Here is a 17,768-nt window from a genome sequence, read left to right on the forward strand (position 1 = left end):
ATACGAAAGCAACTAATGTCTCTTTGAATCTTACAAAATCCTGGATGCTTTTCTATAGCTTTAATGTTTGTGTGGAAGGCCAAACCTGGTTGAAAACAAACCAATTATCTGCCTTTCTGTGTATTCCTTTTCAATTTGTTTTGATTTGCTTTTTTCCCCTCTATTGCTGTCTTTTGATGGTAACAATAAAGAGCTGTCCTGCCTTATTTTTTTTCTGTCATAATCTCTATTGCTTCATTCATATGACTTGTTCCTACAAGTAATGGTGCTACTTCATTGGGTCCAGATGTGTGTAGCTATCCTAAGATAATTGTACAATAAAATTGACAAGTGCTTATTAAAACTGTCTCATTTGTCTTGCGGTGAGCATTATATAGTATGATTATTTTTATAGCAATACAACTGGTTTTTTTTGAAACACTGTGTAAGTATACCTGAAGAAAAGCTAAGGGAAATAAGAGGAGTTAATATAATGTAGCTGGTGCAGAGCATAGTTCATATTATAAACCTGGGAAACAATTACTGACTTGGGAATTAGTATGAAATCATGGATTGTTTTGTGAGTCATACGATAATGCTAAATCACTGGATGGAGTGAGGACATTTTGCTGTAGTTGTAGCGTGCTGAAAGCACATGTACAATGTGTACAAAGATATCATCTCTGATAGAGTGATTTTTGCCTGTTGTAAACACGCACCTGGAGCTTTGTCTGTTTACCAAAAGTTAAACCAGAAGGCTGTGATTTAGACTTACTCGGCTGGGCATTTTGGAGCATCTTTCTCATCAAGTTGCTAAGAGTCTCTAGTTCTGAAACAAACCTGTAATCTGTGGAAGAGGAAGAACACCTGAACTTTGTTCATCATAAAGGAGTGTGAAGTAGAGCTGGAGCTTGGCCTGAGGCTTTAAAAATAAGTAGAGAACCCACAGAGAACCTGTTAGATGCAAGAAACACACTGTGTGTTTGTCATTCCTGGGCATCAGTGACTGAAGTGCTTGAAGGACTTCCCAGCCATTATGGGCTAGGCTGCCAATCTGCTGAATAATTCCACCACATGGAGAGTTTCTGGTGCTTCTGCTGGAAGAAATTACAGGGGAAGTTAAAGCTTGACCATGATGATTGAGAATTTTTAAATAAAGGTTAGATCATTCTTAAACCAATTCCAGATGAACTAAATGTAAAAAAACCACTAGGGTTTGATAGTGTAAATGCTTAACTATTGCTTATACAAGCTATAAGTATTTTTAGTGTATTTTAGTATTTTAATTTGTGTCTGTGAAGTGAACATTTGCAGCAAAAAGAAACCAATATCTCTTGGTCAGTTGAATGATAGAGAAGTGGGTTTTGTCCCTGTCCAGTTAATGAATTTTTTCTGAGGTATTAAAACAATCATGTAGCATGTTTTCCAAGTGGCCACTAATTGGGATTTCTGAATTTTTGAGATTTACCTTGAAGTCAAGTAATCTAGTTGAATGAAGGTAATACTGAGGTCTCCCCCTGAAGGCAGTTGAATGTATTAATTGACCATAGAAAACTTTATAAATTGCTTGTGTACTGGACATTTAACATTAATGGGAATTTTTAACCCTAATCTGTCATCTTATGTTTTTGACTGGGCCCCAGGTAAATTAGTTCATGTTGTAAAGTTCCGAAATTATAGTGGAGTCTCAAAAAATTACAAAAGTAAATTTAATATTTCTGTTTTCAGTGCAGGTTTGAATAGCATGTACCTTAAATGGGAAGGAAAAAAATGCAATCCTAGAAGTTTATGATGATAGTAGACTGAAAATGCTTTAAAAAGCAGTTTACTGAGCACCATGCAGCCCTTTTGGGAAGATGGGCTGGGATAAATTAAAATGAAAGGCTGTAGAGACAGATGGTTATTTAGGGATGTGTCTTACACATGGTAGCAATTAAGATGTGAGTGGAGCCTGCAATGGGCTTCTGTGTTCTGTACTAACCTTACTGTTTTACCCTCCATCTCAGGGTATATTCACACACATCGGTACAAAAAATATATGCACATCTCAGTATAAAACTGTTGTGTGTGAATGGAGCTGCTGCTTTTCTGTGTCTGTGCTGTGGTTTCTGGCCCACTAAGCAAGACACATGTAGCGAAACAGTGATCTTTCTTCAGCAACACAGGCATTTAATTTGAATCAAGCTGATGCATAAAGAATAAGCACTGGTCCCAGCATCTCACTTCTCTCCTGAAGCTTAAAGACAGTCAACCAGTTTAGGGTGGTGTAGAATCCTAAAATGATTAAGGTTGGAAAGGACATCTTCAGCTAGTTCAGGTTCATGAGCTTTGGTTTATTTTGAGTTCATTTTCATCTCAAGCAGTAATCAGTGGTAATTGATGATTTTATTTGTGTTGGGCTTTGATTTTGTGGATTTGATCTTCAGACGAGCTTTGAGCATTCTTAGGAAGTTTTCAGCTGTTTGAAGAAGCCCTGCTTAATACTTTGCTGCTAAAAGCAAATATCGTCAAATGGGAACTTTGTATGTAGTAGATGGCCTCTCTGCCCCATCAAGTGTTCTGCCTTTGAAGCATTTTTTTCTTTCTTTTTCTTTTAATAATAGAGTTGACAAAATGAAGTAGAAGAATATGTTGGTTTAAAAAAAAAAGATAGTTTGTCTAGAAAAACAAAAATGCAGACAGCAGGATCACAGATCAAAGGCAGATGACACTTGGTTGGCACTAATTTAGAGCCCATAGTAAACAATTTACTTACAGATACAAGATTTATTTGCAACATTTACTTGAGATTTAAGTTATTTGCTGCCGAGTATAAAACTTAAATTCTTCCAAGGGGAAAAATTGTTTCTTTTGCTGACTCAGTTCTACATGTGTGTTCATACTTTCCACCCAGCTTTCCATCCTTCTGCTGTACCTTGTGTCTTTCTTCCTGAAGGGCCTGATGTTGACTGATACCAAGTCTGTGTGAAAGGCCCTTAAATGCTTCTGTACTTGAAGCAAGACCTCCAGAAGACTTAGCTAACAACCCTTTCTGTAAAAGCTGCTTTTATTTTGCAGAAATACAGTTTTTATTCACAGCTTGGTAGATTCTGTTTTGGTAGATAGTTTGTTCTGAAAGACAATACATGTGCCTCTAAACTGTACTAGTTGTAGCTCCTGTACTGTTATCATTTTTGTTACTGCATTAACTTAAAGCTTCTCAGACTCCCTGGCTTTTGTGCATATGACCATCCCTATTAAGAAATGAGAAAAGTGAGTTGGTGGGAACTGAAACACACTGTGTGGGTTGAGAAGTGTAGTTGAACTGTGTGCTATGGTTGAAACAGTCAAAAGTTCATTTGCTCAAGATATTCTCAAAAGTTTTCTAGGCTGTCAAATTTTTCACCAGAAACTACCACCACGTTGACTAAAAACCACAGTTTCACCGAAGCCTGTGGCCTTTAACAGTCATTGATCAATAGCAGCTGTCTCAGGGAGAACATTTATAGGAAAATTTGCCATGATACTATTTCAGCAATTTGCAGCTCAGAAATTTCCTGAGCTGAAAGTGATAAACTATTAAACATAGAGATGTCATGGATGTCCCTCTCATTAATTAGAATTTATTTAGCATTTATGGAAACCTAAATTTTGCAGCTTACCTATGTGTTGTTTAGGATAAAAAGCAGACTTTTAAATAAAACTTATGTCCTGCTGATTTAATTTAATATTTTAATAGTATGAGAAAATAATTCATCACTCCCTCTTTATTTTCTTTGTTCCTTATAGACTACAGACCTCTCTTGCTCTACATCAGTAATTTCTTTTGAAGTTGAAGAATATTAACCTACATATCTTTAATCCCACCCCTTAGGAAATGTTTCCATTATTGAAGTCAACCTAGTTGCTTTCTTATATTCTGTTTTACCTTTCTGACATACAAAGAACAAAATGCAGATGTACTATGAACTTCCATCATAGTATGATGGTGCTTTTTGAGCTGCTCTTACTCCATCCTCAGTGGTTTGATATCCTGGTGTCGCTCCTTAATATTCAGGAGATAGTTCAAGAAAATTTCTTTTAAAATTGCAGCATGTTTTTTGTCTACCCTGGTAATAGGGGATTCAGAGACTCACATAATATATATAAATTTACAGAAGTGTTTTTCCTGTGTGCATTTCTTTATGCTTTTATATAAATGGTTTTTTTTTTTCATTCGCTGTCTTAATGGACAGTGAGTATTTGTAAGTTACCTGACCCCTCCTCATCTAGTTTTCATTTTCCTTACTTGAACAGCTTATATCATCAGGGACCCTTGTAACTTCACATTCACATCCTTTCTAGATATATATGAATGCACTGAGCTGTACAGATGACAGAACTGCTTCCTGATGCCCTTTCTTGAATGATAAAAGTGACAGCTTCTTCCTATTTCCTTTTTTCTAAACAGAAACAATGGCTTCCCCTCATGCCAGTTGTTTTTTTAATCAAGAACCTTTAGTGTTGAACATGGGTAGATATTTTTTTGAAATTTGTATAGACTGTGTCAAATAGGTTGCCAACAAATCTGTTTGTTGAGCTAAAAGCAGGCAAATTACTTGGATTTGAGGTATCTCTTTAAAAGGCTCATGGTTTGGGTTATTTTGTTCTCTCTCCCCATAGTTTGCCAGTTTCTTTCACGTTTTGAGGTGTGTGAATGAGAGAGGAGGTTCACAGCAGAATTAAGACCTGCTTTTTGCTTTGAATGTCTTTGAAACCTTTACTAGTTCATATACATTTTTCTAAATTGTTACTACAAATCTCCTGTTTCACGTTCTTTACATTTAGTTTGCAGTGTGCTTCTGTGATTTCCAGATTTGCTCATGACTTCAACTTGTTGCAGGATGTCTTCTTTTAGTAATCTCCTTTACTGGCTCTTTTGTCATTGTAGTCATTCTGAAGAGATCTGTTTCTGAGAAGACAGCCGTTCCCTTACTCACGAACAATCACTTTAAAGTCTTACAATCAAAGATTTCAAGTTGTGTGTCAGGGAGAATGGGAGAAGATCTCCATCAATATATCTTGTTGAAACACTGTGATATTGAAAATTATATGTGAGTACTAATTTAGTGCAAATAAATATTCATAGTGTTACAGTAGGAGACCATCTCATATTAAACTTAATTGTAATGTACTTTCAAAAAATGTTGTGTTTTCAAATAAACTTGGGCTAACAATGCCAATGTTTGTACATTTTCAAGAAAAAAAGAGCTTTTAATCAGCTGGCCTCTGCTAAAAACATGTACCAGAATGGAATGTTTATGGAAGAACTTTAGCTTGCGAGTATGCTGAAGACATCAGCATCTAAATTTTCTTTTATTATTTATTTGAAGAGGTTCTGACACCCACTAATAAATGGGATTGGTGAACATGCTTTCCATGCATTGTCCCTGCCCATTAAGCTGATATTCAAAAAATCAAGAAACTTCCTTCTTTCCCTGTGGAAAATTAGACAGCACTTCTGTGGGGAAACAAATATTAGAATATCCTGGTCTTATGTTGCCATCTGAGAACCGGGTAGATGCTTACTTCAAAAAAAAAAAAAAAAAAAAGAAGAGTACTCAAAACCAGGCTATCATTAATTTAGCACAGTGGTGGGTAAGGTTCACAGTGTTACAGTTTTTTCTCTTGCTTAATTGGATGAGTTAAATTAAAAATAAAACAAACCCCTTTATTCTTTACAATATCATCTATGTGTCGTAACCCAGGAGATTGTGGCCACTTTTTTTTCCTTGTCTCCTCACCTCAGTGCGTTATTGTGGGACAGAGCCTGTGCTCTGGTGCTGCTGGAGCTGCAGTAACCACACGAGTGCCTGCACAGGAAATGGAAACTTTCTTGCATGCTCTGCAAGAGAAGTGGTGTCATGGTTGTGCAGGGGGCATTGTAAAGTTCTGCTTCTTCACAGGAAGAATGTACCTTCTCTGCCCCCCTCCGGAATGGGGTCGACAAGGGAGAAAGGTGGGATTACCAGTCTTCATGTGGATATGATCAATTAAAAATGTGTAGCCAACTGTTGTTAGGTACATTGTTGGCCACAGAAAAGGGTGACTTTGGTGTTTCGTGCTGCCTTTGGGCTTAGTTTTCTCATGGCTTTCTTTTTATCGCTTGTGTAGCAGATGTGGAAACAGTAAAGGGTGTGAATCCTCCAAGCTTAACTTGTTAACCAAGAAGTTTCTTTGTTCTTTATTTCAATATCCAGTCCTTATATCAAAGGGCAGGTGAGCCACCGGTGTTACACAATTCCCCTTTACCCCATACTTGCCTGGGCAGCAGGAGTGGCTTTTGCTGCCGCCCTTCTTCCCCAGCCTGCTTTTCCCGACGGGCTTGTGTGCCTGGAACAGGGAACAGGCTAGCACTGGACTGTGCCACAGCAAGGGCTAGTTCTTGGCTCTTGCTGCTGAAGAATGAGATTGCCTCTCCTTACTTTTATTCCTGTCTGTTGGGCATTTGTAGTTCTTTTTTAGGAGAGTATGTTTCCTGAGCTGGATGTTTTGGCTGCCAACTTTTAAGCGTGAAGAAAATACCAAAAAGGCATCAGCCCCACAACAGGCATTGAGCTTGGAAGGCAAAATGATGCAGTTCTGGGAAAAGAAAAAGGGATGAAAAGGGAGATGAAGTTCTTTAGGCATGGTGGGGGAATATTCTTCCATGCTATCTTCATCCTGTTTCTTTTCTTTACAGAGATAGCAAAATGTATCATTAGATTTAACTAGGAATTTGTTTGAGGCCTGAAGGTATTCAGAGTATAGGGTATTTTGGGGCCTTTGATGTTCATTAGGGAGTAGTTCTGTTTCTGTGCCAGGCAATGTTTACTTTGCTTTTTTCGTTTCCTTTTCAAACTGCAGTCTTACAGTTTCATACTTTCTCCTGTAACTGTTAACATTTCTTATTTAGCTTTTCTTTCCCAGACAATCTCCTAGGCTTTAGAAAATTTGGTTATCTTATTTCTATGGGATTAAATTTAATACAAGGGAAAATGGAGAAGTTGGTGTGGATTTTTTTTGTAACAGTTTTCTTAGTTGTTTTTTTTCTTCAGATGACTAATTTTTTTAAGAGCATTTGGTATTGAAGTTGCATATGAATGGATAAGTTATCCCCATGTGATCATTAAAGTCAGTGCTTAAAATATTACAGTCTTGATGTCATGCTCTGTGCTTGCTTTTTATATTTTTCTTATGATAGTAAATTGTACATTAGTTTTATTTCCTGTTTATGTTCTGAGTATTTTGATGTTTGTCTTTCACAAAATTTAAAATAAATGTTTGGTTTTTAAGTCTAATGGAAACACTTCACAGTTTTATGAGATGACTTCATAAAATTAGCAGAACTTTACATTTGGTGTTAAATCATATTTAAATTAAAATACTATTTAGGAAGAAAAAGAGTAGTTATTCCCTTCAAGTCACCACTTACAGCACATGGAAACTATTACTTTATTTTTAGCTTGCATAGATTTGTCTGGTACTTGCTTTTTGCTTTGTGTCCCCGGTCTCAATACATTTAAACCTCTCCAGTCCTCACGTTGTAAACTTCCGTCTCAGATCATGTGGGTGAGCTGGTACTGCAGCCAGGTGTCACACGTGCCTGCTAATCAGATTAAAGGAAACTGAAATAGAGAAAGGAACTTGCACGGAAGGTCAGAGTATTGCAATAATATTAATAAAACATCTACGTGGTTTGTGTAGGAAATTACCTGGCTTCAGCTTAAGGGCAGAGGAGACACCTGTGGCAAGGTTACTCTGTGTGATTGATTGTGGAGGATTGCTGTTTGAAGGCTGATGAATAAGCTGGATCCCTATCTGTCTAATCATGTTACAACCAAGGCTGGCCTTAACAGGTCACAGGGCACCACTGCAGCACCTGAGCACCCTCGTTACTTTTAACCAGTGATACAACTAAGATGTTACAGGTTGTCTAAGAGAAGTCTGAGCAAATTCATTTAAAAAAAAAATTAATCTCAAGATCAAAGACAAATTTCACAGTCATTTGTAACTAAACAAAAAAAAAAAAAATTGTTGTCAAGTCCTTTGTGGGTCCTCTGTGGAATTGGAACTGATTCTGTCCAACGTGGAGGCAGCTTCTGGTGTCTTCTCACAGAAGGCAGCCCTACAGCCCCTTCTCTATCCCCTTGCTCCCAGCTGCCAAAATCTTGCCACATGAACCAAATGTACCAAACAGGACAACTACCTAGCAGAAAAGTTATTTTAATGTTGAATTTGAGAATGTCCTTAGTCTAACTGTGGTAACAAAACTGTCAAATGTGGCTGTGGATTAGACAATAAAGTGGTGAAAGACGGATCAGAACATGCCTGACGTGAGCATGCAGTGCCGATAGTGCAATACTTTGTGAAAGACTCTCTAACATGAAATTGCCTGAAAGTATTTGCCAAGAACTAGTTTGTCTGATAAGTGTACTTAAAGGACATTTAAATCAGTTTTCCGGAATCATTGCCTGTGGAGCAAGTTTGACAATTTTGGGGGAACCAGGCTTTCGGTAGAGTTGCTCTTGAAGTGTATAGCAAATGCAGTCCTTTTAGAAATTACTGTGTAAGACTTGTAGATTTTTCAGGATGGATATAATGATGCTGATTTCCAGATTCTTGAGCATATTCAGGAGTTTCTGATGCCCATGATGTGAGCTGGTACTAATACTGGGTCACAAAACCTCTGGGAATCCAGACAGCTCCAGAAAATCCTCAGTTTGTGTGGGCACAGTTTCTGGGTTTCTTAGCCTGTCATACCACTTCGTTTCTTGGACCACCCAGCTGAAATGGGAATTTGTCCTTCTGATAACCCCTTGAATAAACTTAAGGATGTAATAGGCAGCTGGGATTTTTGGTAGCACACCCCTCCTTGGTAATTTTTTTACCTTAAAATCACTGTTAACTCCAAACAGTGTAAGATAGAGTGCAAATTTAAAACATTCGTCATGACTTTGTGAATGATAACACAATGACAAATGTTTCTAAATCATGTAGGAAAAAAACGGGAGAATGATACTTAATCAAACTGCAACTTTGACTTCACTTTGAGCTTTTCTCTCCTTGTCTCTTTCTTTTTTCTGTCTCTCTCAAGTTAGCACACTGAGTCAGCTGGAGAACTGCCTGTCCTGGATTCTTTCTTTCATGATACCTCCTGCTGCACCTGGTAGAAAGCACAACCAGCCTTGATGCAGAGTGTTTGTGTGTATGACTAATCTGATCCTTGAAGCCATGGGTGGAAAAGAGGGAGGAGTCTAGACTTAAAATCTTTATATAATTTTTCTTTCCTTCTTGGAGATGCAAATATGGGTCAAGGTGTCTTACAAACTACCATACTGTGTTTGACAGGGTGATGAACAAGTGTATTTGCCTCAGTGTAGTAAAATTTTCTGACCCTTTCTGTGACTTGTATGTTATGCTGCAAAGTATTTCTGATTTAGGTTTTGGTTTGGGGTTTTTTTGCATGATACAGACTGTCACTTTGTATGCCAATAGTCATATTTTATGCATGATCATAAATGGGATGAATAAGTATTACAGGCATTGACTTGTGTCTAGCCACGAGGACTAGAGTTTTTGTGGTAACTGACCTCAACTTTTTTTTTAAGCTTATGATAACAGTAGACAGTAACCCCGTATGAACAGGGCTGTTGAATGAGTATGTAAGCAAAACAAAACAAAACAAACCCATTTCTCTCATCCCTAATTGTTTTTCTTCTGTCAGAATCAGGTGCATTCAATTTTTTTTAACACAACTGTAACACAAGCATCATATTGGAAAAGAATAGCTCATTCAAGAATGCTCTCATATACTTTAAGGGTATAGGATATGTACCCTAACTTATACAGTTCAGAAGAAATAGTTATATATATGTATTTTTATATACATATAGATTATATATTATATATATAAATAAATATTTTATTGCAAATATTCCCTCTTTGCTCTGATTTAGGTTGAATGAGTTTCAGCAAAACCTGTTAAAAAATGACTCCTTTGTGTTTACTGATGCTAGCATTAAATGAAAAATTTCTACTTTTAGTTCCGTAGTACAGTAACTGCACCAGTGATGACTTACCTGATGATAAGACCACACAGCTGTGTTATTCTTCTTGAGAGCACTTGAGATAGCTCAGAGGTTAGTATTTACAGGCAAACTAAAATAGTGGACAGCTTGTTTTTCATTCCCTTCTACCAGCAGTTTAGATCGATTGGGCTGAAAGCTGACAATTACATTTCATCTTTGGAGGCCCTAAAAGATACCTTTAAGGTATATACATTTTACTGTCTCTCATGGTACTTTTTGAAAATAATGCTTCTCCTGGCGAGTGAGTTGCTTGGAAGCTACTGGGTGATTTGGAAAGTGTTCTTCCTTGTCATAATGCTCCTTGGTCATGTGCAGTTGCAGTGAAGGCCTGTAAATTAAGGACTTGCAATGATTGCCCAGTGCTCTTAATGGAAGGTAACCTGTGAAAATGTGATCTAGGTTACTTTGTGTTTGTTCATCTATTACTGGTTCCATTTAATTTTACCTGTTAAGATGCTGTATGTCAGCTATATATCTTAAGATTTGGGGGGTCAAGAACCCAGCTTACATTGTATGATCTATGGACATTCATACGTTGGTAATAAGTTACTGATTTTTAAGACTTGCCTCTATTTTTATAAACTTGCGTGGAAAATAATTTCTCCAGGAATTGATTTGTTTCTTTGTGTCCCAAAAAAAAAAAATCATTTAAAAACTGCTGGTTGTGCTAATAAACAGCAAAAAGCTTTATACTGACTCAAGGCATAAACAAAATAGAGGTTTCAACTGAGCATGTGACTGTTCAGGCATAACAAAATCAAAGCAGCTGGTTGAATAGCTTGGAGGTTTTTTTAGTGCCAACCTTTCCAAGACATCTGTGTTCTATAAGACATTAAGGGGAGAAGTTGATTTCAAATAGTTGTATGTTTTTGATAGCTTGGTTTTGAATAAGTTTCCATAGTCAAAAAACCAGGATAACATGTACTGTCCCTTCCATGTAATCTTTCCAGAATTCAAAGTGTTTTAATACAAGTGTGTTTTAATGTGAAATGTCAATTTTGTATCATCTGTTCTCTTAATGACCAGGGATGTACTTTGGATTCATTGCAACAATCAAACCAGCACTGAGTTTTGTCTTGAGAAAACTGGAGGGAGAATCTTTGTTTTTGGGGTTTTAGATTAGCTGTTGTACCACGCAGTTGGGAAACGAAGAGGTGCATAATTTATCTGAGTTTTAGATGTAAATTTATCACAGAATCACAGGATATACTCTGTTGGAAGGGACCCACAAGGATCATTGAGTCCAGCCCTTAGCCCTGCACAGGACCATCCCCAAGAGTCACATCATGTGCTTGAGAGTGTTGTCCAAACACGTCTAGCTCTGTCAGGCTTGGTGCTGTAACCACTGCTCTGGGGAGCCTGTTCCAGCACCCAGCTACCCTCTGTGTAAAGAACCTCTTTCTAATATCCAACCAAAACCTCCCCTGACACAACTCCTTAGGTCCTGTCACTGGTCACCACAGAGAAGAGACTGCCCCTCCTCTTCCCCTCATGAGGAAGTAGTAGCTTCATGAGTGCATCTTTGGAATATCCTTTCTATACTAGACAATTGCTTCCAGCTTGTTGGTTTGGAATGCTTCTACTTTGTTTCACAAAGCTTAGCATGTAACTGACATTTTATATTTCCCCCAAGATTCCCAAGACATCCAATGCACACATTATAATCCCACACTCGACCTATCTCCAGGCCTCTGTGATACCATAGTTCATTTTAAATTATGCTTGTAGGGATTGAAAAATACTGCTGCATCATGGAAAGTGCTTGTTTTTTTTTTTTTGTAAGACTGAGAATTCTCTGACTTGAACTCAGTGTCAGGCACAGTAATGTCTCAGGCTTGGTTGAGGGATGTGTTTTGTGTGTGCATGAGCCAGGTACACTGACTGCAGTGACACTTTGTTATAACAAAACACTTTATAAAGGAATAACACTTTGTTTTGACTAGGATACTTAATTTATAAAGTTATATACTGCTACAAATGGTCCAGAAAACTTTAGTTCTTAAAGTTAGAAAACAATCAAGAAGAAGAGCAAAATTGCCACTAATTGCTGCGGAATAGTGGTGTTGCAATGAAGACTTTTTTTTTTTTAATTTTACAGTTCCTATATTTAAGGGCATGCACACAGTAGTTAGAGCAGGTAAATGAGTTGTTACCCAAGTGACCATGTAGTTTTACCTTGTTGACATGTGAAGGCAACTCAAGGTAGCTTAATGTAGCAACCAATCTGAAAGAATCTTTGGAATTTAAAGTTCTTCCTTATTTAAATGCATTCTTCCTTAACTATTAACAGTATGAAACATGTCAGTGCAAGATATTTGTTTGTGGAACTCGTAATTACAGGCCAAAACCCAAGTCATCACTTTTTAGAGTGACACAGACAAAGTTTCTGTAGCATCTGTTCCTGCAGGGCCAGGCACGGAGAGCAGCTGAAGGTGCTCTCTCTGCATGAACCTGAGCTGTGCAGTCCTGCCTGTCCTACAGCCCCAGGGAGCACCTCCTGCTGGGCCAGGAGGGCACGTGGAAATCACAGCAGCAGAGTGGATTTGCGTTGTCTACTGGGAAACCAGTCCTGGAATAAAATTTGAACAATCAAAGAAATTCTGTATTTTCCCCTTTAATTAGTAGTGCCTATAATAGCACCTTGGGACTAATTGCCTTTTTTTTTTTTTTTTAACTGCATAGTTTTGGGGTATGTATTTTATTATATTAATTTGTTCAAAATTTGTGGTCAGTTAATCTATGAATTCACTCAACTGTTTGGTTAGACTGTGACTATGTGACATGTTCTTTGGCTGTTTTGCAGTTATCTTGAGAGTGTGTTAAAATGTGTTACTTGTCTGTTAGCTGTTTGGGTAGGTAGTGGAATTCATGGGGTTTTTTGGAAGGATGTGAATTTTTCTTGAGCTCTCAGCCAGAACAGTTGCAGTGAAATGCATTTTGCAAGCTGTCTGCAAGGCACTGATAGATTGACACACAGAAAGAGAGAATGGGAATAATGGAGACTTGAGTTAAAAAGCCCTGAAAGTCTCCAAGTTAAAGTGGGAGGAGGAAGAGACTAAATGGAAGAAAGGCATAGAGTGGGTGAGCTGAGACAAGTACGATAAGGATTCAGAAAAAAGAGGAGCCCAGAGAACTTTAACAGCAGGCAGAGAAAAGGACACAGTGTTACATGAGTTGGCTGTGGATTTTTCAGGTCAGTAAGTTAAAACAAATATAACCCAAAGGTGTTATATTTTTAACGGCAAGCAGCAAGGCAGATTGTGGGAAACCAGGGCACTTTCAGAGGTGCATGAAATGCAGCGTCTTGGAGGCTTGTGGATCTTTCCAAGGCCTGAACTTGGTGAGAGTCTCTACTTTTGCAGGTTTTTTTATATAGGGGGTTGGGTTTTTTTATTTATTTAATCCAGTCATTGACAGCTTCATTTATCTCTGGGGTAAATATGAAGAATGTGTGTTATCTTGAACTGTTCTTATGAGAAAGGGGTGACTTGATTTCTTCTAAAATAGCTGTGGTGGCTTATATATACATCTTCAGCTGTTTGTTTTTACTTTGAGGGGAGGAGTAACCTTAGGGCTGTCCCTTTTTAACTGGTTGTCTCTTGCTGTCTTCCACTTGGTGTACTTGGCTCTGGCCTTCTGTGCTCCTTTGCTTGTAAATTTAAAGGGAATTTCTTTGACTTCTGTGATACTTCTTATGCTTGCTAGTGACTCCCTCTGAGCGTGCTCAAATGTTACATATGTATCTTTCATGTTGTCAGCAGAAACTTGAAAAGAGTGCTGTCTGTCATGCTATCAAGTGCTGTCTTGTTGTGCTGCTCCTCATCCTCTGTGAGGGAAAGCCTTTTCATTTTCTTTCATGTGTTGCCTCTGTCAGATCAGAGACTTTGTTCGACACTTGCAGAGAGTTCTTATCCCAGAGGAGTTTGGCTTGTGCTCGGACGCTTTGGCAATATAAGTAAGAATTTGGCTTTTTATTTTTTTTCTTTTAATTGTCAGACTATATACCATTGGTGGGGAAGTTGTCATTAATTGGCAAGTTAATTGGCAAATTAATCAAGGCAAGTCCTTATCACTGTTAGAAATAAATTTCCTCTCTTCAATTTTTAAGGGGATAGGGAATGGCAGGTACAACCTAATAAGTTTCTGATGATTTGCAGACTTTAAAATAAATCCTTATAAAACAATAAAGTTTTTTTTACATGGAATTGTGGGTTGGAAAACAATGCTAGGGTCATCAAGTCCAGCTTTCAACCCAGCACCACCATCATGTTCGCCACTAAACCATGTCCTCAAGTACCATATCCACACATTTTCTGAACACTTCCAGAAATGGTGACTCTACCACTTCTGTGGACAGTATGTTCCAAATGACATCACTGTAACTCCTCCGTGTTTGAGATACAAGGTGTACCATGGTGCAACCCTCTGTACCTTTACTGTTAAGTAAGGGGACAAATTAGGTTGTATGATAGAAGGCTCATCTCCAAAAACATAAAGGGACCCAGTGGAATGGTGGCAGGTGAGGAAATGGTAATAATCTGAGAAATAGAGCACCCTGAATTGGCTCTTCCCAAGTCTACCACACTATGACACTCATTATGAGATGGAGGGGAAGAGCATCCTTGAATTGCTCAGGATGTATTATGAAATGTTTAGGGGAAGGACAAAAGGCAGAGTATGTGATTCTGTAAAGGAGGATTTGAGGTTGTTTGGAGAGGAACAAGCATAGGACAAGAGGATCGGGGAATAAAGGAGCTACTCTTGTATTGGTGGGTGGGGGACTCTCTTCTATATACATTTGTATATATGGAGCACTAAGTGCCAGTGTCAGCCCACAGGCCAGAGTGGAGTGGGACCACTGGGTCCAAGGGCCCATACACCTTGGGATGCCAGCAGCTGGAGCATCTGCATCCTGTGTGCAACAACAGCAGGACTGTTTTTAGGCTGGTGAGTAGGTCAGAGGTGTGGGAACCAGGTAATGAAGAAGTCATAAATCTGGGAGAGACAGGGAACAGAATATCTGCCAGTTGGTTGCTTGAGGGACTGACAGGTCCAAGCCAACTTCTGCAGGCACAATAATGTGTCAGGCTTGGTTGAGGGATGTGTTTTGTGTGTGCATGAGCCATGTACACTGCAGTAATATACTTTTGTCCACATCAGCCATAATGGAGACCTGCATAAGGAGCCCTCTGTGCTCTGTGTGTCAACTGGAAATACACCCTCAACCTTTGTACTGGACAGAAGCAGGAATGTGGAACCTCACCTTTGCTGAGTTACTGGAATCTGTGACCCGTAACCCCTTTGGGTGGAATTTGTGTGTATGGTTGTCTTTTTCCTCTGCTCTTTTGGATGTGGCTAAAAATAGTATGAGGTAGACTCTGCATGTACCTAACAAGGCAATGAGGCTTTTTATAGATTTCAAAAGAGGCGTCTTTACCAAATTGTATGTCTAACATTAGCAAATCTTTATTGAGATATAACAAATATCACTTCTGACTTTAGATTTTTTTTTTTGGTGGAGCCCTCTGGAGATCATACCTGACGTCAAGAGGGCCTCTTTCCTCTTGCTACAGTAACCCAGTGATATCTCCCCTTTTCTGCACAACCTGTAACCCACACTTCCTACTCTCAAGGAACAGAGAATGGATAATAGACATTTGGATAGAAATGACCATAAAATGACCTTGAATATTGTGTGCGGTTTTGGGTACCACAATGGAAGAAAGGTATTATGCTATTAGAGTGTCCAAAGGAGGGCAACGAAGATGGTGAAGGGCCTTGAGGGGAAGCTGTATGAGGAGTGGATGAAGTTGCTTTGTCTGTTCAGCCTGGAGTAGAGGAGGCTGAGGGGAGACCTCATTGCAGTTACAACTTCCTCTCAAGGGGAAGAGGAAGGGCAGGTACTGATCCCTTCTCTTCTCTGCAACCAGTGACAGGACCCGAGGGAATGGCCTGGAGTTGTGTCAGGGGAGGCTTAGGTTGGGTACTCAAAAGAGGTTTTTCACCCAGAGGGTGGCTGGGCACTGAAACAGGCTCCCCAGGGCAGTGGTCACAGCACCAAGGCTGACAGAGTTCAAGAAGCATTTGGATGATACTCTCAGGCACATGGTGTGACTATTGGGGATGGTCCTGTTCAGGGCCAGGAGTTGGACTTGATGATTCTTGTGGGTCTCTTCCAACTCAGCATATTCTGTGATTGTGTGATTCTGTGAAATGCATCTTCTGTGAATAACGTATATTTTGTTTTGCAGATCCTGTCCTAATATTGGGCTTTACTTGTCCCTATAGATATGTTTTATATTTTATGGAGCAGCACAAATATGTGGGTTGTTTGTTTGCTTTTCCTCCTTTAAACAACACCAAAGCTTCACCTAGGAGGAGTTCCCTTCCCAGGCTCTCTAAGGGGCTTTGTTTTTGTGCACCACCCTGGCCAGGGAGCTGAAAGAAATATATACCCCTTAAAAAGATTCTCTATTGCAAATCTGGTTCATCTTTTACCTTATTGTGTGTATTGAAATGCTTTTCCACTGTGCTGCTTCTTTTGCTTCTGTTTGTATTATTTCCTTAACATAATTTTTTTATCTCAGTGCCTATGGCTTTGTCATTTGAATGTCTGTAAAATAATCCTTTGTTTATGGTCCTCAAACTCTGCCTTTCATCTTTTTATAACTATTGTGAAATGTACCATACAATCACATCCACCATGGGAGCTGGTTACCCACAGTTGCCATCACCTACTGTATTATGTGTCTTTAATAATGATTTCTATTTGTGTACATTATACAGACTGTATGTAACATTGGCATTAAATCTATTTCCAAATTCTGGAACTCTCCAATTTTGTGATTAACAAGCGTTACCTTTTATGATTATTCAATATATAACTATTTTGAACATGTTCCAAATGCGAATGTTTAGAAAAATTGTTCTTTACTGAATCTTCTATTTATGTTCCTCATGTGAATGAGCTGGAGGTTTTCTTACTTTCTTCCTCGTATTCAGGCAGAATACAAATCAGCAATAGGATTTTTTTGCATCACTGCACACAGCTTCCTTTTCTACTGCTCCATTCTATTTGTGTCCTGCCTTCAGCCCTGCTCGGATACAGCCTTTAACATTCTGTGCACTCCTGGCTTCCAGGGAGGCAAACAATGCCACGTTCATGAAAGCTTTGAAAGGCTGCAGTTGCCAGGTGTAGGATTTACTCTGTTCTAGCTGCCTACTGGTAACTTGTAATAAGCCAAGACAAAAATAGAATCCTACAATATTCTCTTGTGAATTCACAAGGAATGATTTATGGTCATGGGAATGTAAGTACCTTTGCTTGCTCAGCCCAAAGCTGCCTTTAAGCAAGGTGAGAAATGGATGCTTGTAGAAAGAGTGTAGAAACAGTTTGCAGCGATATTTTTCTTGGTATGCAGTTCCACCAGTTTATGAATAGGGATATTTTGAGCTGGAGTTCCATAAAGGCTGTTGCAATTGAACCAAGATTTTCTGACTTAAAGGAAGCATCAGTACCCTGTCTTTTACCATTTCTGTTTTTCCTGCCCAAATCTGTGATGATATAAACTGGAGTTTTGTTGTGGTTTGCCTGGTAGATGGTTCATCAATAAATTTTTCTTCTGCTTGTTTGTCAAAATACTCTGGGTCAGGGTAGATACTTCTCAAATGCAGCATAACTTGTTCTCATTGGTAAAGGAG

The 17,768-nt window shown here is 38.7% G+C and overlaps 1 protein-coding gene across 1 annotated transcript in view; it reads left to right on the forward strand.

Moving 5' to 3' along the window:
* ASAP1 (ArfGAP with SH3 domain, ankyrin repeat and PH domain 1) overlaps positions 1-17,768 on the forward strand; it is a 147,942-nt gene that overhangs the window by 41,298 nt on the left and 88,876 nt on the right.

Source organism: Myiozetetes cayanensis, unplaced genomic scaffold (assembly GCF_022539395.1).
Source record: "Myiozetetes cayanensis isolate MyiCay16 unplaced genomic scaffold, myiCay2020 scf1, whole genome shotgun sequence".
In the NCBI taxonomy this organism is placed as follows: domain Eukaryota; kingdom Metazoa; phylum Chordata; class Aves; order Passeriformes; family Tyrannidae; genus Myiozetetes; species Myiozetetes cayanensis.